The sequence below is a fragment of the Chiloscyllium plagiosum genome, unplaced genomic scaffold (genome assembly GCF_037043375.1).
Source record: "Chiloscyllium plagiosum isolate Xiang-an unplaced genomic scaffold, Cpla_swu_hap1 HiC_scaffold_2, whole genome shotgun sequence".
NCBI lineage: Eukaryota > Metazoa > Chordata > Chondrichthyes > Orectolobiformes > Hemiscylliidae > Chiloscyllium > Chiloscyllium plagiosum.
The window spans coordinates 142,126,420-142,151,813 of record NW_028270140.1 but is presented as its reverse complement, the minus strand read 5'-3'; the positions used below and the strand labels follow the sequence as shown (position 1 = coordinate 142,151,813).

The window sequence follows — 25,394 nt, the reverse complement described above, 5'->3', positions numbered from 1 at the left end:
CCCAGTCCAACACCGACTCCTCCAAATCACAAATTCTAATTGTCTTCCTTTGTGGCCAATGTTGAGTTAACATTGATTAGTAGAGTCTGCTGTGATTCCTACCTTTAGGACTTTTAAAATATAACTTTTTCTTTTCAACCTACAGATCTTAAAGCATTAATGTTCTTTTAACAGTTTTTCTTTAAAATGTGCAACATCAGAACAGGCCTTGGAGTCTTGTAATGACAAATATTGTGTGTGTGTGTTTGTATATTGGAAGGATGAAGTGTCAATTGTTTGAGGTGGCTATGCAGTGAAGATGTGTATTATTAGATTAATGACACCAGCACAGTCTTGAATCCTTTTTCCAGAAGAAACAACTTGTGATCTAGCTCCTCACCTAATTCATAGTAAAATAGTTGTGGAGATACAAATGGAAATTGCTGTAAAAGCTCAGCAGGTTTGGCAGCATCTGTGGAGAGAAATCAGAGTTCACGTTTTAGTCCAGTGACCTTTCCTCAGAACTGATGGTAGCAAGGAAAATGTTGGTTTGTATGAGAAGATAGGGTGGGGGGAGGAGTTAATGAGTAAATGATGGGTGGGGATAGAGCCTAAAGAGACAGAAGAGCAGTTGGACAGACAAAGGAGTTGATAACCATCCAACTGGGAGGGTGAATAGCTAATAATGGGGACTGTTAGTGGCTAACAATAGATTGTGTGTAATAGCAGACCATGTGATTTGATGGCAAACAAGGACTAACAACCATCAGGACTAATCTTCATGCAAAAAAAACTGAAGCAGAGTGACAAATGTGTGGCTCCATGTGTAATATCTCCCTCCATTGTTTCTTCGAGATGTCAATCCTGATGAAGGGATTTTGCCCGAAACATCAATTTTCCTGCTCCTTGGATGCTGCCTGGCTTACCTAGTCTTGACTATAACATAGCCTAACCCAACATCATAGTCAAGGTAGCAGGAAGAAGTGTTGTAGCTAAATCACAAATACTTAAAACATCTGGTTCCTAAAGGATGTATTACTGAAGATTAAAGAAGCACCTATACAGCATGATTCCTTTAAATGTTCATATGTACACACTCTACTACCTAGTTGGTTTTATAATTTCTAAATTAAGTTGGTGTAGCCTGTTAGAGAGGTTGATCTTTATACTGATTGAATAAAATGAACTTGATAGTGAGCACATTTCTAAATTCAGGCCTGAACTACCCCCTGTATGAGTCAATAATACAGAAACCCTTCCACTTATATTGTTTTCCTTACCCCTTAGTGACTTTGACGTATTACTTGGTCAAACCTGTCGGAGTTTGATGAAGTGCAACACTTTTGACTAACAGGGCCTAAATTAATCCCTGGATGTCAATAAATTGTCCAAGTAGCTCCAATAGTTCTAATTGCTGATTTTACAACTCTGCATCAAAGCTTGGCAGCAATGATTTAAGCTTGCTTTGTGCAGTGGAGTGAGTAAAGAAAGGGAAGAAAAATAAACATGTACTAAGCCGACAAAGTAAATTGAGGGCTTTGCAAGCTGTTTTGAGCATGAGGCTTGACTGGACTCCAGCCAGAATTAGATTTGCAATATTGGAACTTAACTGTTTGATCAAATCGTAAAGCCACTTTGCATCAGCACCGTTTCACCTTAGAAAATGCAGACTGACAGTCAAAACCAGGCTTCTATGACTAGAATGTAACTCCAAATCCTAGCTTGGCAGTATGAGAACAAATGTACCTACAAATAAATCAGCCAATATTTGTGAAAAAGACAGTGAAACAGTTGGTTTGGCTTAAATGCCTGACTGAATCAATCATGTATTTTATGGATAGGGGTGCTATTCAAACATGGTATGATCTACAGGGAAACCTTGATTATCCGAACGAGATGGGCGGGCACTATTTCGTTCGGATAATCGATTATTCGGTTAATCGATTAAATGCCTTTCTTCTGGGGCTCGGGGTTTTTAAAGTCTGCTCCCTGTTCAGGAGACTGCAGCAGCACACAATGCACGAGACCCTGAACCCAACACCACCACCCCCGCCCGCACCCCAACCCCATCCAACACTGCCCCCCCCCAACACCGCCCCCCTCCGTCCCCACCCCCAACCCCGTCCAACACCGCGCCCCGCCCCCAACTCCTCCCACCGTCTCCAACTCCATCCAACACCGTCCCCGTGCAGCCCCGCCCCCTCTCCGGGGCAGCCAGACTGTGCGCCAGCAACAATACTGCTGCTGCAGCTGCTTTTTGTGGGATAAGTCTCCAAAAAAACACACACACACGCACGCACACACATAGTGTAGGGAGAGAGAGAGAAGGGGCATGAGGTCAGTCATTTGGAGACGGTGCCTGTTTAATCACTGTAAACAAAAGACGCGATCACTGTTGGAAACACGTCTTTGATGTAATGTTTCTATCGGGACCTCAAGATCTCTTTCAGAAAATCCAATTTTCGGATAATTGGTATTCGGATAACCGAGGTTCCTCTGTAGATGTGATTCTTGTGCTCTATCATTGTGTTTGACTCCTGAATCCCCTGTGAAGTGGAGTAAGCCAGTGAATTGTATCAAACCATTTTCTACATCTCAGGGAAGGTATGGATGGGCAGCAGTTATTGGTTTTCCTCGTGATGCCCTCCACTCAAGAATTAATGGGCTGAGTCTTGCTCAGCAATGTATCTCCTGCATTCTGTGTTAGGCTTTGTTCCTGTCTCATGCTGGAGGTAACTGATATGAGTAAAATGAGGGAACAGTGGCAACGGCATATATCCTATCCTTCAGATACTTATCCAATTCCATTATAAAAGACACAATTGAATCCACCTCCATCACACTGTTAAGGCAGGACATTCCCATCCTAACCGGTTACTGCACAAAAAAATATTTTATTCTGTCAACTCTGATTCTATTGCTAATCACCATGAGACACAGTGGCTCAGTGGTTAGCACTGCTGCCTCACAGCACCAAGGACCCGGGTTCGAATCCACTCTCAGACGACTGTCTATCTGGAGTTTGCACATTTGCCCTGTGTCTCTGTTTGTTTCCTCCAGGTGGTCATGTTTCCACCCAGAGTCCATGTTAGGTGCATTAGCTGTGCAAGCTGGATGGATTGGTCATGCTAAATTGCCCATAGTGTTCAGGGATGTGCAGGCTAGGTGGATTGGCCATGCTAAATTGCCCATAGTATCCAGAGATGTGCAGGCGAGCTGGATTGGCCATGGGAAATACAGGATTATATGAATGGAGGTGGGTCAGGGTGGGATGTTCTTTGAAGAATCAGTTTGGATACAATGGGCTGAATGGCCTGCCTCCACACTGTGGGGATTTTATGATTCTATGATCACCTTAAATCAGTGTGTACAGGTTCTCAACCTTTCTGTCCATGCAAATAGTTTCTCCCTTTCTATCTCGACCCCTTATGATTTTAAATACCTCCATCAAACTTCACCTCAATGTTCCAATAAAAGCAAAGTATTCTGGATGGGAATGAAGTTTCGGAATTAAGACTTGGAAAAATTAGCTCTTTTTGTCTGTCCAAAGATGCTGCCAGATCCATTGAGTTTATCCAGCACTATCTGCTTTAATTTCTTCTCCCAAGCTTCTCTTCTATTAGGAGAACAAACCCAACTCCTCCAGTCTATCCATGCAATGGAAGTCTGTCACCCACTGAACCTTTCACAGGAAACTTTGCCTACTCTAAGACCTTTGCACCCCTCACAAGGTACAGTGGGCAGAACTGGGCAGAGTATTCCAGTATTTTATAAATGTTCACATTAATTTCTTTGATTTTCAACTCTGTTTCTGAATGCATAAAGTTCAGCATCTACTATGCATTATTAACTGTTTTTCAACTGTACCTGCCACCTTTGATAATTTGTGCATATTTAACTGATAACTTATTCTACTATTCAGATATGAGAATTATGAGCATTAATGAAACAAACTCAAAGCTCAAATCAAATGATAATGCCTTTACTAAGTTTGAATAATATAAATAACTATTAGAATATCTGTTAATCATACAGCCATTAAATTATATGCACTGTTAGCCACAAATATGTGACAAGAAATGATACATGCAATCACCTGCTGAGTAGGCACCTCTCAGCTGATACGTCCTTTAACAGCTGACTCAGCTTAAGCATTAACTCACACTTTGCACTAACTTTTACACCTTTTTGTTCCGGGACGGCAGTTTGTTGCATTTAAAAAGCTCATGTTTGCCTCTTGAAATCTAATTCAAGCTCCAATTTTGTGATGGAGTTGCCTAATTCTTTGTTCAAGCTATAGTTTTCAAGCATGTGCCTTGTTAATGAGCCTATGTTTAATTTTTTTTTTGCAATGTGATCACACCTGGTTGATATTAAAGCTGCTTTCGAGTTCTTTATTAGTAAATAGAAAGCAGTTTTCTTTCCTGGTCACACGCACACATTTCAAAAACGCAGGATAATTAAACGGTCCAAGTCATAGTCACAGAGTCGTCTAGAAAGAGAAAACAGAAACAGACCCTTCAGTCCAACCCGTCCATGCCCAACAAATATCTTAAATAAATCTATACCCATTTGCTAGCATTTGGCCTATAGCTTTTTAAACCCTTTCCAATCATATACCCATCAAAGAGCCTTTTTAAATGCTGTAATTGTACCAGCCTCCTAAAGTGACTGAATTCTTACAAACTGTTACTTGGAGAATTAAAGACAGTTCTTTCCTGATAGACCATAAGAAATCGGAAGAGGAGTAGGCCATTCGGCCCTTTGAGTCTGCTCTGGCATTCAATATGATCATGACTGGTCTGACACTCCTTTTATTCACTTTTCTGCCATTTTCCCAAAAACCTTGATTCTCCACTAATCAAAAATCTTTCTATCTCAGCTTTAAGTATTATCAAGGGCTCTGTCCCCAAGGCTCTCTGGGGCAAGGAGTTCCAAAGATCTTCTGAGAGAAGAAATTCACCATCAGATTTTCCATCACAAATCCCCCAGTGTCAACATCTGAGTAGTTACCGTTTACCAGAATCTCAACTGGACTCACATATAAATAAGTGGCTTCAAGAGCAGGTCAGAGACTAGGAAGACTGCAGCAAACAGTTCACCTTCTGCCTCCCCATAGTCTGTCCATCATCTATAGGGCACATCAGGAGTGTGATGGAGTACTCCCCACTTGCCTGGAGGGGTACAGCTCCAACAACAATCAAAAAGCTTGACACCATCCAGGACAAAGCAGATGCTTGATTGGCACCACATTCACGAGGATCCACTCCCTCCACTACTGCTGCTCAGTAGCAGCAGTGTGTACAAGATTGTTACAACATGACAGTGAACCCCTCTGTTAATTAAACTAAACACCCAGAAAGGCTCACCTCACCTTGTAATCTGTTGAAATATATGAGTGACAGAGAACCTCCAACTGTGTGGAGTTTGCGCATTCTCCCCGTGTCTGTGTGGGTTTCCTCCGGGTGGGCCGGTTTCCTCCCACAGTCCAAAGATGTGCAGGTTAGGTGAATTGGCCATGTTAAATTGCCCATAGTGTTAGGTGCAATAGTCAGAGGGAAATGGGACTGGGTGGGTTACTCTTCAGAGGGTCGGTGTGGACTTGGTTTCCGCACTGTAGGGAATCTAATCTAATCTAACTCCCAAGTTCCTTTATTTAAAGAAAATAAAGCAATTTATTCTTAAACTCTAAAAGTGAACATTAAACAACAACTATTCACAACTTTCTCTCTCTCTCTGTAAAACGGCATTTACTCTCTCTTAAAGGTACAGTATACACCTGCAATCTCGTAACAAGATGCACTGATGAAGCTCATCAAGGCACCTCCGACAGCACCATTCAAATTCACAACCACTTCCAACTAGAAGGATAAGGACTTGGCAATACCACCACCTGCAAAAAAATCTTCCAAACCATTCACCATCCTGACCTGGAAAAGTATCGCCATTTCTTCACTGTCACTGGGTCAATATCCTGAAATTCCCTCCCTCATGGCATTGTGGGTAGAATTACAACACACGGACTGTAATAGCTCAAGAAGGGCAGCACACCACCACCTTCTCAAGAGCTACTAGAGATGTGCAATAAATGCCTAGCCCATCCAGCGATGCCCACATGCCTTAAGTGAATAAAAAATAATCATCACTTTAGCCTTAAATGTAAGTCTAGGCTTTCCCATGAGGGTAAACATCCTTTCAGGCTATAAACATTTCTGTGAGGTTAAGTTCTCTGCATTTCACAGGAAAGAAGCCTCTGGCATCGTCAATCAGTGCTAGTTTGTGTCTCTGTTTTACAGATTTCAAAGTACGCTGAAAGAATTAAAAACCGGGAAAAGAAAAACTGTGGATGCAGTTAATCGGAAACAAAAGCATAAGTTGCAGGAAAAGCTCAGCAGATCTGGCAGCGTCTGCGGAGAGAAATCAGAGTTAATGTTTCGCGTACAGGAAGGGTCATCGGACCTGAAGCGTTTACTCTGATTTCTCTCCATAGATGCTGCCAGACCTGCTGAGCTTTTCCAGCAATTTCTGTTTTAGTACACTATAATGAGGATGGCTGAATTTGCATTTTTTTAAGAACATGTTTAGTCATGTAAATCTTTGTGTTACAAGACACTACCACCTTTGTGTACATTGAACCTCTGCAATGTTTCCCCTCATCAAAGTGAGACAGTTTTGAAGTACTGTACACCTTTTTACAATCATTTTAATCAATTTTATGAATTTTCTGCTTTATTTTATTTTTGATTTATTATTGTCACATGTACCTTGGTGCAGTGAAAAGTGTTGTTTTGCATGCAGTACAGGCATATCACACCAAACAAAGTGCATGAGGATAATAGAACACAGTGAGGAATACAATATTACAGCTGAAGCGAAGGTGCACAAACTTAAAATTAAGGAGATCCATTCAGAAATCTAACAACAGCAGGGAAGAAGCTGTTCTTGAGTTGGTATGTGTGTTTAAGCTTTCGTATCTTCTGCCTGACGGAAGAGGTTGGAAGAGAGTATAACTGGGGGGGGACAGGTCTTTGGTTATGTTGGCCAGCTTTCTGAGATAGCGTGAAGTATAGGCGGAGTCAAAACATTCGATAGACTTATTGCATATGTTTCTCTTTAATGTAAAGCGCAAACAGCTACTAACAGGTTAATTTAGTTCAAAGAGCACTATTTATCAGCACAATGCATGCTGTTCAAAATTTAGTCCATTTTCTGAACGCTTGCATTTGTGGGAATAGCATTCTGTGCTTGCTTTAAGCTATTGGTGTTACCTCAACCACTCCCCCTCCACCAATACAAATTGAGTAGCTTCTGCAAATCTCAACTATAAGCTCTAAGAATTTGACTAAGTCATTGCAGAATATATGCAGCTTCTTCCAACATCCGGGTCCCATGTTCCTGCAGCACCTTTAGAATTGTACGTTTATTTTAAATTGCCTTTTCTTGTTCTTACAATCAAAACGCATCACCTCACCTTTCCTCTGCATTAAATTTCACCTACCCGTTTCACCAAGTTGTCTGTACCTTCTTGAAGTTGATATATATCCACTTTACAGATTGCAAAGCTTCCAGTATAAGGTAAAGTCGCCATAGTCCTGCTGATTTAATGACAACGAGTGGTAGTTTAACCCGAGAGTCACCACGCCTCAGGCAAAGGAAAGCAGTTGTGTTCTGTTGTAACAGTCATTGTTGTGATTGATCCCACTCGGGTGGTGTCACAAAAGCAGTTGCCTGGCTAACTGAGCCAATCTTTCAATAGACAATGACGTACAAGGCTGGGGAACATCATACAATGCTGCGGTTAATCGCTGTGACTAAGAAATATCATACTCCCAACATTACATTCTCCACATCACCAGCTTATATTTTCTGGAAACCCCGAGATTTTATACAATTGCACCAGCTTGCTTGACACAAATGACCTTTATCTGGTGACTGTAAGGGTTCTGCTCCATTGTATAGCGATGTTGTATTTGAAAAAGATTCTTTGGGATAGGAGTGTGGGCACAACTTGACCTTAAACTGAGTATCTTAACTCAACCATTTCAGAGGGTAATTAAGCGTTAACCACATTACTGTGAGTTTGGAGTAACAAGTAGGCCAGAGCAGATAAAAATAATGGTTTTCCTCATGATATTAGTGAACTTGAAGGGTTTTCTAATGGTCATCAATGGATTCATGGTCGGCATTAATGGCATTGGCCTTCAATTCTGACTATTGTAAAAGTGTATTTAAATTTCACCAGTTGCTGCAGTTGGATTTGAGCTCATGTTCCGAGAGCGTGACACTAGTGACATAACATTGGTGCAGATGAGGATGACTCTCTTCCATTCTCAGAGTGAGTCAGTCAGTGGATGTACAGGCTGATGGGGCTACTGCGTACTCTGTTACACTCGGGATGGAAGGTGGTCATCGGAAGGAGTGGACAAGGCGTTGGTATGGCAGCGCGCATCTTACGCTGTTTTCCTCTTGCTTCTACTTTTTCCCGATGGAAAATCTCAAGGTGCTTGACTTCTTCCCAGATGCTACTGCTCTACTTTGGACTGTTTGGGGCCAGTGATTCCCATGTATTGGTGGGAATGTTGCACTTTGCCAATGAGTCCTTGAGGGTATCTCTGAAGCGCTTCCTCCATCCACCTGGGGCTCCCCTGCTGTATCAGAGCTGGGAGTAGAGCACGGCTTGGGAAGTCTCGAGTCGGTCATACGGGCATCGTGCCCAGCTCATTCGCAGCTGATCAAAGAGGGGTTCAGTGCCTTGATGCTGTGGATGTTGGTCTACAACACATAACTGCCACATCACCATCTCTAGAGGCACTTACCTGAGTAATTGCTCTTTCAGCACTGGGAATGGTATCCATCTTCCAAGCTTCTTTCATGGCCACAAATGTCTTCAGATCTACTCCCATTACTTTGCTAGATTTCATAGAATATTTCTATCTAATATTGTCTTTCTCAGCCTAGTTATGCATTGGTCTACCAATGTAATTGCTTTCTTTTGTTCTGACTGTGCTCTTCTGCATCTTTGTTCTGCTGCATTACTGACGCAATGATCCTTCATTACAAAGATGGGTGTGTGTAAAAAGAGCAGTTTCTCATTGCGCACCAATTTAGAAATAGTTTCTCTAAAGTCCTGCAGGTACTGCTGAAAGCATAATTCTATACCAAGCTGTGTCAATAAACTTATTTGTGCATCAAGGCTCATGAGAATTTTGGAATTTGAAATGCAAATGGAGAATTTCATAATTATGCCATTTGTAAACCAACCAAGGAATTCCAGTATGAACAGACTCTCATGCTCAGTACAGAATATAACTTGCTGATAGTTAGACCATGTCAACAGGAACAGAGTGAGGTTAGGGAGGTATTACGTTTCTTTACTCTTTGTTCTGTTAAAGAAGTTAATAAAAGACTAACATTTGTCATACTTGATTTCAAAACATCTCAAAGTGCTTCGCAAGGAAATGCTTCCTTGGAAGGGAATACATTTGAAGTGTTTTAGAATGTGTTTTTGGAGTGTTTTAGAATCAATTTTGGATGCATTAGTCAATCAATACACAGCGTGTTCCTGTAGGAGTAGTATGATAATGATCAGCTCCAGGTTTTTGTGATGTTGATTGAAGACCAGGACACCAGAGTCCACTACGCCTTTTCTAAAGCAGTACCATAGAGCCCTTTGCTCCAACATGGGAGGCAGATGTGGTCTCAAATTTAATGTTATGTCCAAATAGTAGCACCTCAAACAGAAGGTCAAGATAGATGAGAATCCAACCAAGTTCTCCTCTGAGCAATTCACTACCCTGACTTGGAAGGATGTCACCACTTCCTCAATGTCAAGGGTCAAAGTCCTGGAACTCCCTCCCTAACAACATCATGGCTGTCTCTGCAGCATTAAGACCTGTAGCAGTTCAAGAAGGCAACTCAATGCCACTTTCTCCAGGATGATGAGGGATGGGCAATAAATTCTGGCCTTTTGGCGATGCCGGCATCAAGTGAATTAATTTCAAAAATCAATGCAGCTCTCCCACAGTGCTGGACTGGAGGATCAACCTTGATTTCATTTTTCAGACTCTGGAGTAGGGGCATTCTGACCAAGTGACAAGACTGCTACCCACTGAGGTATGCTCGTAATGTAAAAGTGTTTGACCGCAAAAGATTTGCCGCTCGTGTGGAGCTTTCTCTTACAACTGACCTGCTATGGAAGCCTGCAGCATTGTGTTTCCTAACCACAACCTAACATTTCCCACGTGGCAACAGAATCTACACTTCAACAACATTTCATTGGCTCGAAAACGCTTCAGGACTTGTCAAGGTTGTGAAAGGAGCTACAGAAACACGTGTCATTTTGTTTAATGTACTTTTAGAGTTCTGTGACTCCCTTCATTCCTCAGTGAAACTGAGACCAACTAACGATAGATTACCTGCTCCTCATGAGCAATAAAGAAAGAGGCTTTCGCAAGCAGTGAATTATTTCATTTATTGTACAATGTTCTATTGTGTAAAAACAGTAAGGACTAAATTAGTCTATCAGCGCAATTATTGAACATCGCTATCATGCTATTTTGTGTGTGTTTCAAATGCATAATGAACAACAACATCTTAGATTTATATTGACATAGAAAAACACCCTGTAACTCCTCCCAGGAATGTTATCAAACAGAATCTGACACTGAAGCACTCAAAGAGCTGTTAACACAGGTAATCAAACATTCGGTCAAAGAGGCAGATTTTAAGGACAGCTTTAAAAAGCAAACAGATAGAGAAGCAGAGAGGTTTAGGCAGAGAATTTGAGAGCCTAAGGCTGAGGTGGTCGAAAGCCCAAACGTCTGATGTATTTATAAGGCCACGCAACTGAAGGTATATTGATATTGAGAAATCTAGAAGGCAGCAGATTACAAATTGTGGGTGCTGAAAGAATCCTGGAGGCAAGGGAAGAAATGAACAATCATTTTAAAATAGCAACATTACATACAAGCACAAGTGCCCTCTTTCATTGACTTCTTGTTTAAACCCCGGAGATACTCTGCAGCATTTCCCCCCCCCCTCCCTCCCCCAATCTCTGAATAGGGGGTTTATCTTTCAAAAGTGGCTGCATTCTCTTTTAAACACTTGTGAACCACCCAGCTTGAAAATGTAGCCTGCAGACAAGGATAGGAAAGTTCGCTGCCTCTGACAAGCTGTTAAGGGTCAGTTGCTACACAACGTCTGGCATCCTTAATCCATCTCTCAGCAGACGTTAGTTGGCAGCATCAAACTGGCTTGGCTTTAGATCTAAGAAGACCAGAGGCTAGATTCCGAAGCAGATCAGCAGTCGTTTTTTTTCACCATGATTACTGCTTCTAGCCACTGAAAGATAATTGTTTTAACAGTGACATTTTAGATTAATTGCTGTTCATAGAATCATAAATGCCTTACAGTGTGGATGGAGGCCGTTCGGTCTATTGAGTCTGCACCGACTCCTCCAAAGAGCATCACACCCAGACCCACAGGCCCCTACCATATCCCATAACCCTACATCTACCTTTGCAGATCCACCGAGCCTACACATCCCTGAACACCACAGGACTGTTCAGCAAGGCCAATCCACCCAACCTGTACATCTTTAACCTGTGGGAGGAAACCAGAGCACCCGGAGAGGATGCATGCAGACACAGAGAGAATGTGTAAACTCCACACTGACAGTCACCTAAGGTTTGAATCGAACCTGGGTCCCTGGTGCTGTGAGGCAGCAGTGCTGACCACTGAGCCACCATATTGTGTGTTATTCTGTTATAACGCGTGTTTCGCTAACGCAAATTCACTGTAACTTAATTGACAAATTGGGGATTGTGTTTGTAAAGTGCAAACTTGTAAACTGTGGGTTGGCTGTACCACAATTACATCACCAACACTTTAAGCACTGTTTCTAAAGCGCGATTTTTCTATAACACGGGGTTGCACAAGAACGTAACCATCGTATTAGAGAAGAACAATCTGTATATTTGTTTTAACCCTCTTAGGTAATTGTCATCTTGTGCTGAGGTGGTCAAGAATCATTTTCTTGTACCTATATGCATAAAAGCATCACAAAGTGACAAATGTACGTGACTCAAATATGCAATACTTTTTTCTCCAGCTTTGATTTGGTGACTTTGATTTGGTTATTTGGTCATAGCCTGCAGAGTCAGACAGACAAGGGTAGCTCATTGCTGATTATTTCGGCCTAGTTAATACAAGTTTTGCAGGGTTATGATCTCAGGCCTGAGATGGAAACAAAGCTGCGCAATTTAAACACAAACAATGTTTTGCCATGAGTTCAGTTGCACTTATGACGGTCAGAGCTGACCCCGAACGAGTGTTGCAGACTGGCACATTCCAAGGGCGAGGACCAAGTGCTGAGGGCCGCACTAAAGCTTAGGGAAGCTTCTACCAAGATGCAGTGGGGAAAGACCGCGGTCTGATGTCTACCAGCTGATGTTGAATGGGGACCTGTTCTTTATAGGACCCTTCGTGTACCTCAAAAATTGTTTTGCATCAGTAAGAGATGCTTTTAGCTTGTTTGTTGGATAGAGTTCAACTCCAATGTGTGTTTGTTTTCTTCAAATGTTACTGTACAGAACTGAACTGCTTCAGTAAATATGTATGCACATATTCTTTTTTATGAATAAAGTATATTTTTGAAATTAAAAAAAACTCGCTATCAGCACCGTCCAGCTGCTCAAATTCAAGAAGCCTCAGCAAATACTTGTAAGCAGCTGAAACGGTTCAAATCAAGGAAAATCAGTTTTGAGGCTGCAGCATTAGATCAGCTCAAGAAAAGAGTCAACATGAATATGTAATAATGTACAGGACCTGGTGAGACTACAGCTGGAGTATTGTGTGCAATTTTGGGTCTCTTTATCTGACAAAGGATGTTCTAGCTATGTAACAAACGTTGACCAGACTAATGTCCTGAGGTGGTAGGATTGGTGTACAAACAAGACACTAGATCAATTAGGATTACATTTACTGGAGTTCGGAAGAATAAGGAGAGCAACCATAGAAACCTATAAAGTGCAACAGAACTGGACAGCGCAGATTCAGGAAACAAGTTCCTCATGACTAGGGAGACCAAACCAGTGATCACAATCTAAGGAGGTAGACAATGTAAGACTAACATGAGGAGAAATTTCCTCACCCAGGGAGTGATGACGCTGCGAAAGTCTTTTTTTAATTGTATATGTGGGATGTGAGCATCGCTAACTGGCCAGCATTTATTACCCAATCTGACTTGACCTTGGGAAGGTGGTGGTGAGCTGCCTGCATTCCAGGTACTGTGAGTTGATCGACAATGTCATTTGGGAGGGAATTCCAAGATTTTTATTCAGTGAAAGTGAAGAAACGACAATATATTTCTAAATCAGGATGGTCAGTGGTTTGGAGGGGAACTTGCATTAGTGGTTTTCTCAAAAATATGCTGTCCTTGTCCTTCTGGATGGAAGTGGTTGTGGGTTGAATTTCTACAGTGCATCTGCTGCTACTGAGTATCAGTGCTGAAGGGAAGGGATGGTTGTGGATGTGGTGCCAATCAAGCAGGCTGCTTTGTCCTGGATGGGTCTTGAGCTTCGTGAGTGTTGTTGGAGCTGTCCCCATCCAGAAAAGTGGGGAGTATTCCATCACACTCCTGACTTGTGCCTTGTAGATGGTGGACAGGCTTTGGGGAGTCAGGAGGTGAGTTACTCACCACAGTATTCCGAGCTTCTGACCTGCTCCTGTCACCACTGTGTTTATGTGATGAGTCCAATTGAGTTTCTGGTCAATGGTAACCCCAAGGATGTTGATAGTGGGAGATTCAGTGATGGTGACACCATTGAACATCAAGGGATGGTGCTTAGATTGTCTCTTATTGGAGATAGTCATTGTTTGACATTTGTGCGGTATGAATGTTATTTGTACTTATGAGACTAAGCCTGGACATTGCCCAGATCTTCTTGTATTTGAATGTGAACTTTTTCAGGATCTGAGGAGTCAGAATGTGCAATTGTGCAATTATTGCAGAACATTTCCACTTCTGATCTTATGATGAAGGGTAGGTCAGTGATGAGGCAGCGAAAGATGGTTAGGCCAAGGGCACTACCCTGAGGAACTCCTGCAGAGATGTCCTGGAGCTGCAATCATAGAATCCCAACAGTGTGAAAGCAGGCCATTCAGCTCAACAAGTCCACACTGACCCTCTGAAGAGGATCCCACCCAAACCCACCAAGCCACTCTTGGTGGTGGACATTAAAATCCCCCACCCAGAGTATATGTTGCACCTTTGCTACCCTCAGTGCTTTCTCCAAGTGCTGTTCAAAATGGAAGAGAACTACAGTTCAAGTAGCTTAGATGGGTCAGTTTTTGTTCAAATTGTGCAGGAGGGTTTTCTGACACAGTATGTAGATAGGCCAATAAGGAGAGATGCCAAATTGGATTTGGTACTGAGGAATGAACTCGGCCAGGTGTTAGATTTGGAGGTAGGTGAGCACTTTGGTGATAGTGACCATAATTTGATTACATTTACAATAGCAATGGGCAGGGATAGATATATACTTCAGGAAAAGAGGTGCAACTGGGGAAAAGGCAATTATGATATGATTAGGCAAGATATAGGATACATAGGATGGGGGAGGAAACTGCAGGGGATGGAAGCAATTGAAATGTGGAGCTTATTCAAGCAACAGCTACAACAAGTCCTTAATAAATATATACATTTCAGGCATGGAGGTAGCTGTCAAGAGAGGGAGCCATGGTTTACTAAAGAAGTTGAAGCTCTTGTCAAAAGGAAGAAGAAGGCTTATGTGAGGATGAGGCGTGAAGGCTCAGTTAGGGGGCTTGAGAGTTAGCCAGAAAAGATTGAGACAGAGGGCTAAGAAGAGCCAGAAGGGGACATGAGAAGTTGTTGACGGATAGGATCAAGAAAAACCCAAAGGCATTCTATAGGTATATCAGGAATAAAAGAATGACTAGAGTAAGATTAGGGCCAATCAAAGATAGGAGTGGAAAGTTGTGTGTGGAATCTGAGGACATAGGGGAAGCGCTTAGTGAATACTTTTTGTCAGTATTCACATTGGAAAAGGGAAATTGTAATAAGAATACGGAGTATGATTAGATGGGATTGAGGTTGACAAAGAGGAGGTTTTAGCAATTTTGGAAGATCTGATAATAGATAACTCACTGGGCGAGTTGGGATTTATCCTCGGATTCTCATTGACAATTCATCATTGTCAACAGGAGTAGTGTCAGACGACTGGAGGACAGCAAATGTCCCTTTGTTTAAGAAGGGGAGTTGGGACAATCCTGGTAATTATAGGCCAGTGAGCCTTACTTCAGTTGTGGGTAAGATGTTGGAAAAGGTTCTAAGAGATCGGATTTATAATCATCTGGAAAGGAATAATTTGATTAGGGCTAGTCAACACGGTTTTGTGAAGAGTATGTCGTGCCTCAGTAACCTTATTGAGTTTTTTGAGAAGGTGACAAAGCAGGTGGATGAAGGTAAAGCAATTGATGTGGTATATATGGACATCAGTAAGGCGTTTGATAAGGTTCAATACGGTAGGCTATTGCACAAATACGGAGTTTTGGGACTGAAGTTGATTTAGCAGTTTGGATCAGAAATTGGATAGCTGAAAGAAGACAGAGGATAGTGATTGATGGGAAACGTTCATCCTGAAGCTCAATTACCAGTGGTGTGCCACAGAGATCTGTTTTGGGGCCACTGCTGTTTGTCATTTTTATAAATGATCTGGATGTGGGCATAGAAGGATGGGTTAGTAAATTTATGGATGGCACTTAAGGTAGGCAGAGTTGTCAGTAGTGCTGAAGGATGTTGTGGGTTACAGATGGATATAGATAAGCTGCAGAACTGGGCTGAGAAATGGCAAATGGAGTTTAATGCGGAAAAGCGTGCGGTAGTTCACCTTGGAAGAAGTAACAGGAATGCAGAGTACTGGGCTAATGGTAAAATCCTTGGCAGCTTAGATGAATAGAGAAATCTTGGTGTCCAGGTGCATAAATCCCAGGTTAGTAGGGTTGTTAAGAAGGTGTATGGTGTGTTGGTGTTTATTGGTAGGGGGATTAAGTTTCAGAGCCGCCAAGTCATGCTTCAGCTATACAAGAAACTGGTAAGGCTGCACCTAGAGTATAAATGACTTGGATGAGGGCATCGAAGGATGGGTTAGTAAATTTGCAGACGACACTAAGGTCAGTACAGTTGTGCATAATGCTGAAGGATATTGTAGGTTACAGAGAGACATAGATAAGCTGCAGAGCTGGGCTGAGAGGTGGCAAATGGAGTTGAGTGTGGAAAAATGTGAGGTTATTCCCTTTGGAAGGAGTAACAGAAATGCAGAGTACTGGGCTAATGGTAAGATTCTTGGTAGTGTAGATGAGCAGAGACCTCTCAGTGTCCATGTACATAGATCCCTGAAAGTTGCCCCCCAGGTTGATAGGGTTGTTAGGAAGGTATACGGGTGTGTTAGCTTTTATTAGTTGAGGGATTGAGTTTCAGACCCATGAGATCTTGCTGCAGTTGTACAAAACTCTGGTGCGGCCACACTTGGAATATTGTGAGCAGTTCTGGTCATCGCATCATAGGAAGGATGTGGAAGCTTTGGAAAGGGTTCAGAGCAGATTTACTCGGATGTTGCCTGGTATGGAAGGAAGGTCTTATGAGGAAAGGCTGAGGGACCTGAGACTGTTTCGTTGGAGAGAAGAAAATTGAGAGGTGACTTAATCGAGACAGTTAAGATAATCAGAGGGTTAGATAGAGTGGACAGTGAGAGCCTTTTTCCTCAGATGGTGAAGACTAACATGAGGGGACAGCTTTAACTTGAGGGGTGATAGAATTAGGACAGATGTTAGGGGTAGTTTCTTCACTCAGAGAAGTAGAGGCGTAATAGGCAACAGGAGTAGGCTCGTCGATGTTAAGGGCATTTCAATGGGCATTGGACATATATATGGATAATAATGGAATGGTGTAGGTGAGATGGGCATCAGATTATTTTCACAGGTCAGTGCAACATCGAGGGCCAAAGGTTCTGTACTGTGCTGTAATGTTCTGTGTTCTATGCCGTACTGCTTAACAGCTGAGAGAGGATGGTACTTGGTAACTAGCAGGAGGTTTTCTTGCCTATGTTTAACCTGAAGCCATGAGACTTCATAGGGTCCAGAGTCAATGTTGAGGACTGTCAGGGAAACTCCTTTCTGACTGTTTAACAGTGTGCCGCCACCTCTGCTAAGTCTCTCCTATTGGTGAGACGGGATATGTCCAGAAGTGTTGGGGGTGCTGCCTGAGGCCTTGTTTGCAAGGTATGACTCTGTGAGGTTGACTACGCCAGGCTGTTGCTTGATTTGGCTTTGACAGAAAGCAGTTGAGGCCAAAACATTGAATGTTTTCAATAAGAAGTTAGATGTCATTCTTAGGGCTAAAAGGGTCAAGGGGAGGCAGCAGGTACAGAATACTGAGTTGGATGATCAGCCATGATTATATTGAATGGTAGACCAGGGTCAAAGTGTTGAATGGCCTAAAAGTGCTCCTATTCCCAATGTTTCAGTGTCGTATAGTTGAGACTTAGTCTGGAGATTGCAGACAATTGTTCCTTATTTTTTCAAGCAACGAGTTACTCCAGCTTCCACAGTGAATGTATTAAGGCTGCTTATTTGGTTCAATAGACTTGATAGCTCAAAATCAGAAAGGAAGATGTGGTATTCCCTATCAGAAAGACAGAATATTTCTGTGGAGATACAGGATGTATCCAGTGGTGAAAGAAATTACCAAACAGGACATGTTCTTTTTCGATCAGCACTTGTGAATGAAAGCTTACCTACATAGCAAAAAACTCAGATAAGAAATAAATTGATTCCCAAAAACTAAAGGTATCAAGGGGTATAACACCATGAGAGCTAAGAACAGAAGTAAACCATTCATCCCATTCTGTTGTACCGTTCAGTAAAATCAAGGCTGATTTGATCATTCTCAACTCTACTTCCCTGCCTTTTCTCCATCACCCTCCATTCCCTCACTGATTAAAAATCTGTCTATCTCAGCCTGGAATAGATTGAATGATGCAGCCTCGATAGCCATCTGCTGGAAAGAATTCCACAGATTCACTACCCTAGGAGGGCAAACTATTTCTCCTCATCTCTGTGGGTTCCCTCATTCTGAGATTATGCCAATGGCCTAGACTGTCCAGCAAAGAAAACAACCTGTCAAGCCCCTAAGAACCTTATATATCTCAGTAAGGTTGTCTCTCATTCTTTAATTCATCCATAAGATATGAGCATCGCTGGCTAATCCAGCCAGTAATTATTGCCCATCTGTAATTGCCCAGAATCAACTAAGTTGCTGTGGATCAGGAGTCACACGTAGGTTAGACCAGGGAAGGATGGTATATTTCCTTCCTAATAAGATATTATTGAACCAAATGTGGTTTTACAGCAAATTTTTTCACGCAGAGGGTGGTGCGTGTATGGGAATAGCTTTATAGCGTGTTTAGCTGCCAAGGAAGTGGTGGAGGCTGTGACAATTACAACATTTCAAAGGCATTTGGATGTGTAAATGAAGAGTCTCGAGGGACATGGGCAAGGCGCTGACAAATGGGACTAGATTAATTTAGCATATCTAGTCAGCATGTCAAGTTGGACCAAAGGATCTGTTTCCGTGCTGTACCTTTCTCTGACTTTATAAAGAAAGTGGTCACATGGCTGCCGGGAGGAGAACATTTTTTTTAAATTCCAGATTTTTATTGAATTCAGATTTCACTCTCCACCAGGGTGGGATTCAAACCCACTTCCTCAAAGCATTAATCGAAGGTTTTGGATTACTAGTCCAGTGATATTACCACAAAGCCACTATCGCCCACTTGAACGAGCACCTTAATGGAGGAGAGGTAACAAAGAAGCAGAGAATTTAAAAACCAAGACCCAGACCTTGAACCCTAAACGTACGGCTGCTAATGTTGGAGCGATGAAACGTGGAGATGCACAAACGGAGAAGTGCAGAAATATTCGAGGATTGTAGGGTCATTATGACAGGTTTTCAGAAGGATACCTAGGAAATACAGCTGGTACAAGACTGAGGAACAAAGATCTGAGTTTTTTGGGCAAGAACTAATGGGGGAGACCCGGGTTCAATTCTACCCTCGGGTGACTGTCTGTGTGGAGGTTGCACGTTCTCCCCGTGTCTGCGAAGGTTTCCTCTGGGTGCAGTGGTTTCCTCCCACAGTCAAAAGATGTATAGTTTAGGGTGGATTGGCCATGCTAAATTGTCCAGGGATGTGCAAGCTAGGCATAGGAACTGTAGGGTTGCAGGGACAGGGTAGGGGGAATACATGTGGGGGGAAATGCTGTCCGAAGGGTTGGGGATGTGGACTAGATCCACATATTAGGCATTCTGTGACTGATCCTGGGTGAATATATAGGCCTCAGTGATAGTAGCTATGGTGATATTTGTTACAGGTTTAAATTAGAACTCCACAAAGCATTTTTCTGTGTTAGGTGGACAGTCAGTTCTTCTATAACACATTTGTTGCGTTCATGCGCAACCCCCTGTTTTCAAAAAATTGCACTTTAGAAATAGCACTTCAAGTGTTAGCAATGTAATCATGTTACAGCCAACACGTGTCTTAAAAGTTCATGCTTTACAAATGGTGTCCCAAATCATCATTCACATTACAGCAAATTTGTGTTGAGGAAACACATGTTATAGCAGAAAGTCCTTGTTGCTGCATTTTTGCTACTTTAGCTGAGCGGCATGACTAGTTTCTCACTGGGTAGTGGGGAATCGCCAATGAAGGGGGATTATTGCTTGTTAAGTGCCTACTAACCCTATGGCCAGCCTCATTAATGTTTAGTTTCTTATCGTATTGAGCCGGAAGGTTCAGGTTAACGTCCCACCTGCTTCAAAGGCAAGGAATGACTTCTCTGAACAGGTTAATTAAAAACAAATTGACCTTACTGAACAAGCTCAACGTTGAGAATTCTCAAGATGGAAGTCAGAGTGGGAACTTGTTGACTTCAGCTGGCTGTGAGGAGCCACCATGTCTCTCAGCACCAAACCACATCTCAGAGCACAATCCATGCGCACCAGTTGCATGCACTCCTCATCCTTGGACATTGGCATCTGGCATTTGCCAACTCCTCATGACCATCATGGCATCACTGCGAAACATGTGCAGAACCACCCAGAGAGCACAGACCTGTACTGCAGGGTCCATCAGCATTGAAAGGCTGCTGCAGGGACACTGTGCGTGCATCCAGCTCACACATTGGACCAGGCTATAGTTCAGGACTGTTTACTCTCTTAGCACTTGTTCACTTAGTGCCCAACCTGTAGCATTCATCTTTGCCAGGTATGCCTGTTAGTGTGTTGAGTCAGAGCCTAAGGTTCTCAATACTGCTGTGCTGTTTTGCACAGACGAGACACACAGACAAACTGCTCGTCATTTGGGACCTATCCAGGCAGGGGTATGTCTGCATGCATGACACGGTGACACACATTCACAGCAACACACTGCACTCCATTCAACTATAACTTCTCCTCAGTCGACTCAAGGGGAGCAGCTGTTGTTCAGGGGATTCCTATACAATCAGCCAGGGGCAGAGTCCGCAGACTGGGGTCCCGCATCAACTTGGGTCACTCATAGTCAGGGGGTATAGCAGAATGGAGCCTGAGGAGTGCTGTAGGGCCCGCAGCAGCAGTGGAACCACATACTGTAGGGGGAGCTGCAGGGACGGGGTAACAGGTCTGGCCAGCCATGACCTGGAGCTGATTATCAAAGTTAGTCAAAGGTTTGAGGGTAGACCATCCTGGTAGGGGTGGGGGTGGTAGGTCATCTGACAATGATAAAGCTGGCAGCGGAGGGGAGCATGACCAAAAGGGGTGGAGTAGCCAAGGCTGGGGTGGGTTGGGGTGAGAGAGGAGGGCACAAGGATATTGATAGGGAGAAACTCAAGGTGTATGGAGGGGTATGTGTGCAACAGTGCTGGCTGCCATGGTAGGCCGCAGGAGGGGGGAGCATTGGCAATGACCACCACTGTGGCATCTGCAGGGGGAGTACAGAGGAGCAGGGTGAGTATCATTAAGGCGCAGTGTTGGGGTCGGGGGTAGGAAGGGCAGTTCAATGTGGTGGGTCTCCACATGGGGTGGGGATGAGACAGGTGAATGTGAGTTATAGGGGTAGAACCAGGGAAAAGGGGACTTGGTGCTCTGGGGTAGCTGGCAGCAAGTCAGGTAGGTGAATGTGAGGACTGCAGATGTTGGAGATCAGAGTCAAGATTAGAGTGGTGCTGGAAAAGCACAGCAGGTCAGGCAGCATCCAAGGAGCATGGAAAATTGATGTTTCGGGCAAAAGCCCGTCATCAGTAATGAGGCAGGGAGCCTCCGGGTTGATAGATAAATGGGAAGGGAGTGAGGCTGGGGAAAAGGTAGATAAGAGTGCAATAGGTGGATGGAGTGGGGATGAAAGTGATAGGTCAGGGAGGAGGGCATAGCAGATAGGTGGGAAAAAAGATTGGCAGGTAGGACCGGTCATGAGGATGGTGCTGAGCTGGAAAGTTGAAACTGGGGTAAGGTGGGGGGAGGGGAAATGAGGAAACTGGTAAAGTCCACGTTGATGCCAAGGGGTTGAAGTGTTCTGAGGCAGAAGATGAGCCGTTCTTCCTCCAGGCATTGGGTGGTGAGGGAGTGGCGGCTGGACCTCCTCTACCACCACTTGGCAAAAAGTCAGGGCCTAGTGCTGACAGTGGCCACCATGAGCTGCCATCACTTGCCATTCTCTAGATGTGAAATGCAACTGGAAAATGGACAATGGCCAGTGTGGGCACAATCAGTGTCCTTTAATGGTGAAAGTGTAGGTCCACATTTGTTGGACTCTTGGACATTAAGGGGATAAATACATGAAGTGTGTGTTTGCAAACTCCAGCTGAAGATCAAGCTGTGTTAAGCACTGCAAAGCAAACAGGACCTGTCAAAGCTGGATAGGACCTAGTTACCTCAAGGTTAGGACCTTCCTCAGAGCTGTTCCCTCTCTGCTGATCTAACTTTGCCGGAAATGCATCGGAAACCATTTTGTGGTTGCTGTAGCGGAAGCAGTTTCCAGAACATTCTCAGCCTGAAAGAATGAGCAGACTCTGATCCCCATGCTGACCTGGTTTCAACTCTCTGCTCTGCAGCCCGAAGCCGGAGAGAACAAAGGCTGCTCTATTGTGTGCACGTTTCAATAAACCCAGACTCATCAGTCTGTAAAACAAATGTTGGCATTAATATACCTCCTTGACATGTCTCTCATGTAGTGGAGATGCAATAAATTATTCTGAAGTGCAGTAAATATCAATCTGCAAGGGGAAGTGAAAGCCATTTGGCACAATGGAAATTCCAATAAACATTACATTTGTGAGATGTATGGTTGGTATAGTTAAAAGTGAGGACTGCAGATGCTGGAAATCAGAGTCTAGATTAGAGTGGTGCTGGAAAAGCACAGCAGGTCAGGCAGCATCCGAGGAGCAGGAAAATCGATGTTTCAGGCAATCATCAGGAATGAAGGCAGGAAGCCTCCGGGGTATATGGTTGGTATGATTAGATTAGATTACTTACAGTGTGGAAACAGGCCCTTCGGAAACAAGTCCACACCGACCCTCTGAAGAGCAACCCACCCAGACCCATTCCCCTACATTTACCCCTTCACCCAACACTACAGGCAATTTAGCATGGCCAATTCACCTAACCTGCACATTTTTGGAGTGTGGGAGGAAACTGGAGCACCCGGAGGAAACCCACACAGACACAGGGAGCATGTGCAAACTCCACACAGACAGTTGCCTGAGGCGGGAATTGAACCCAGGTCTCTGGCTCTGCAAGGCAGCAGTGCTAACCACTGTGCCACCGTGCCACCCATATGTCTATGTCTCGCTTTTAGTAATGATATTGTTTTAGATAAGAGTATTAGCTTAGAACTGAATGTAGGCTTCCTTAACTAGTGGCATGGAATCTTCACCATGAGAAGGTGAGAGAAACGGAAGGCTAAGACTTTGTGAAGAGAGTGGCAAAAGGATGAGAGGGGACATGAGGAGAACCTTTTCACCTGGAGGCTGCTGGCTATCTGGAGGCCACTGCCCAGTTTGCTGACTGAGTCAAAAACTCTTAAGGAACCTGGATCTGCCCCTGAAGCATTGGAACCTGCAAACTTAAGGACCAGAGCTGAGAAGTGGTTTTGAAATGGGTGGTTTGTTTATTTAACCAACACAAATGTGACGGGCTGAATGGCCTCTTTCTAAGCCTTAACTTGTCTGTGGTCTTAAGGTTCTATAGACTCATAAATGGCCAACTAAATTAAGGAAGCAAAAATGGATTGTGCAGAACTCATTGCTGGCAAAACCAAGGAATTCATCATTGACTTTTGGCAGGATGTTACTCATGCCCCCGCCCCTGCACATTAACAGCACAGAGGTAGAACGAGAGGAGAGTGTCAAACTCCTGGGAGTGGTCATCCACAACAAGCTTTCTTGGACTCTTCATGTGGATGCAGTAGTTACAAAGGCCCAACAACATCTCTTCGTCCTCAGGCAGCTGAGGAAGTTTGGCATGACGGCGAATACCCTTACCAATTTTAATAGGTGCGCCATTGAGAGAATTCTGTCTGGATGTACCACTACCTGGTATGGCAACTGTTACCATTCAAGATCGGAGACGGTTACAGAGAGTAGTGAACTTGGCCCAGACAATCACAAAGGCCAACCTCCCACCTATAGAATCCATCGACCAGGCCCACTGTCGAGGAAAGGCCACCAGCATTCTCAAAGTTCCACCCCACCCTGGCAATGATTTGGAGATGCCGGTGTTGGACTGGGGTGTACAAAGTTAAAAATCACACAACACCAGGTTATAGTCCAACAGGTTTAATTGGAAGCGGAGCTCCGAAAGCTAGTGTGCTTCCAATTAAACCTGTTGGACTATAACCTGGTGTTGTGTGATTTTTAACCTTGTACACCCTGGCAATGTTTTCCTACAACCTCTACCATCGGGGAGAAGGTACAGAAGCCTGAACACATGCACCAGTCGGTTTTGTAACAGTTTCTACCCTACTGTTGTTAGAATACTGAATGGACTCACAAACTTTTAACATTTGCCTGTACCTGTGTTTTTGTTTTTGCCGCTATTTACCTATTATTTACTATCTATGCTACTTAACTCTATGATCTGCCTGTATTGCTCGCAAGGCAAAGCTGTTCACTGCGCCTCAGTACACGTGACAATAAATTCAATTTAATCCATTTCAATTCAACTCCAGGAACAGCGCCCAGATATTTAAGGTCTATAAAATCTGGCTTCATTCATTTGTCTACAAAATAACTCAGAAGTCTCACAGTTCAGTAGGCAACATCCCTGCCTGTGGACCAGAACCTCTGTATTTGAGTGCTGCTTGATGAGCTGGGAAGGTGCTACAATCATGTGTTAAAAGAGGGTGAATATCAAACTGCAAATCCTTCCAACACAGACCAATGTCAGGAGGGAAGAGAGGGAGAGATTCCTGAACAACCATGCATTGGAAAAAATGCTGGTGCCTCCACCACCTGTCACATCGACAATCAGGGAGATAATAGATTAGATTTTTTTTAGATTACATTACAGTGTGGAAACAGGCCCTTCGGCCCAACAAGTCCACACCGACCCACCGAAGCGAAACCCACCCATACCCCTACATTTACCCCTTACCTAACACTACGGGCAATTTAGTATGGCCAATTCACCTGACCCTGCACATCTTTGGACTGTGGGAGGAAACCGGAGCACCCGGAGGAAACCCACGCAGACACGGGGAGAACGTGCAAGCTCCACACAGTCAGTCGCCTGAGGCGGGAATTGAACCCAGGTCTCAGGCGCTGTGAGGCAGCAGTGCTAACCACTGTGCCACGGTGCCGTCGTGGGAATGCCACAGAATTAGCAATTCTAGAGATCAAGTCTAATACTCTGGGGAAGTGGATTCAAATCCTGCCATGCCAACTGATGCAATTCGACTTTAATTAATTAAAAATGTCTGGACCTGAGACCTAGTCTCTTCTGGTACACTCACACCCTTTCGGCATGGAAATCAGGAGTCTTTAACACTCTGAAGAACAGTCATACCAGACTAGAAATGTTCACTCTATTTCTCTCCACAGATGCTGCCAGAACTTATTCAGTCTCTCTGTCCTTGACATGGAGTGTCTTACATGTGACTCCAGACGTACAGCAGCTTGGTCAACATTTTAACTGCCCTCTGAAATGGCTTAGCAAACATCTTAATTCACATACAAAAGGGGACTAGTGAGAAACAATGCTCTTACCAGCAAGGTCCACATCCCATAAGAAAAATGAAGCAAAATAATGTGCAGGTGCCTGTTGCCATGGAAACTTAATGAACCACAGCACACAACCAATGCCATGTAAC

General features: G+C 43.6%; 1 protein-coding gene across 3 annotated transcripts in view; it reads left to right on the top strand.

Moving 5' to 3' along the window:
- Nucleotides 1-25,394, top strand: part of galntl6 (polypeptide N-acetylgalactosaminyltransferase like 6) — a 1,318,324-nt gene that overhangs the window by 631,739 nt on the left and 661,191 nt on the right. The gene's annotated exons all lie outside the window — the stretch shown is intronic.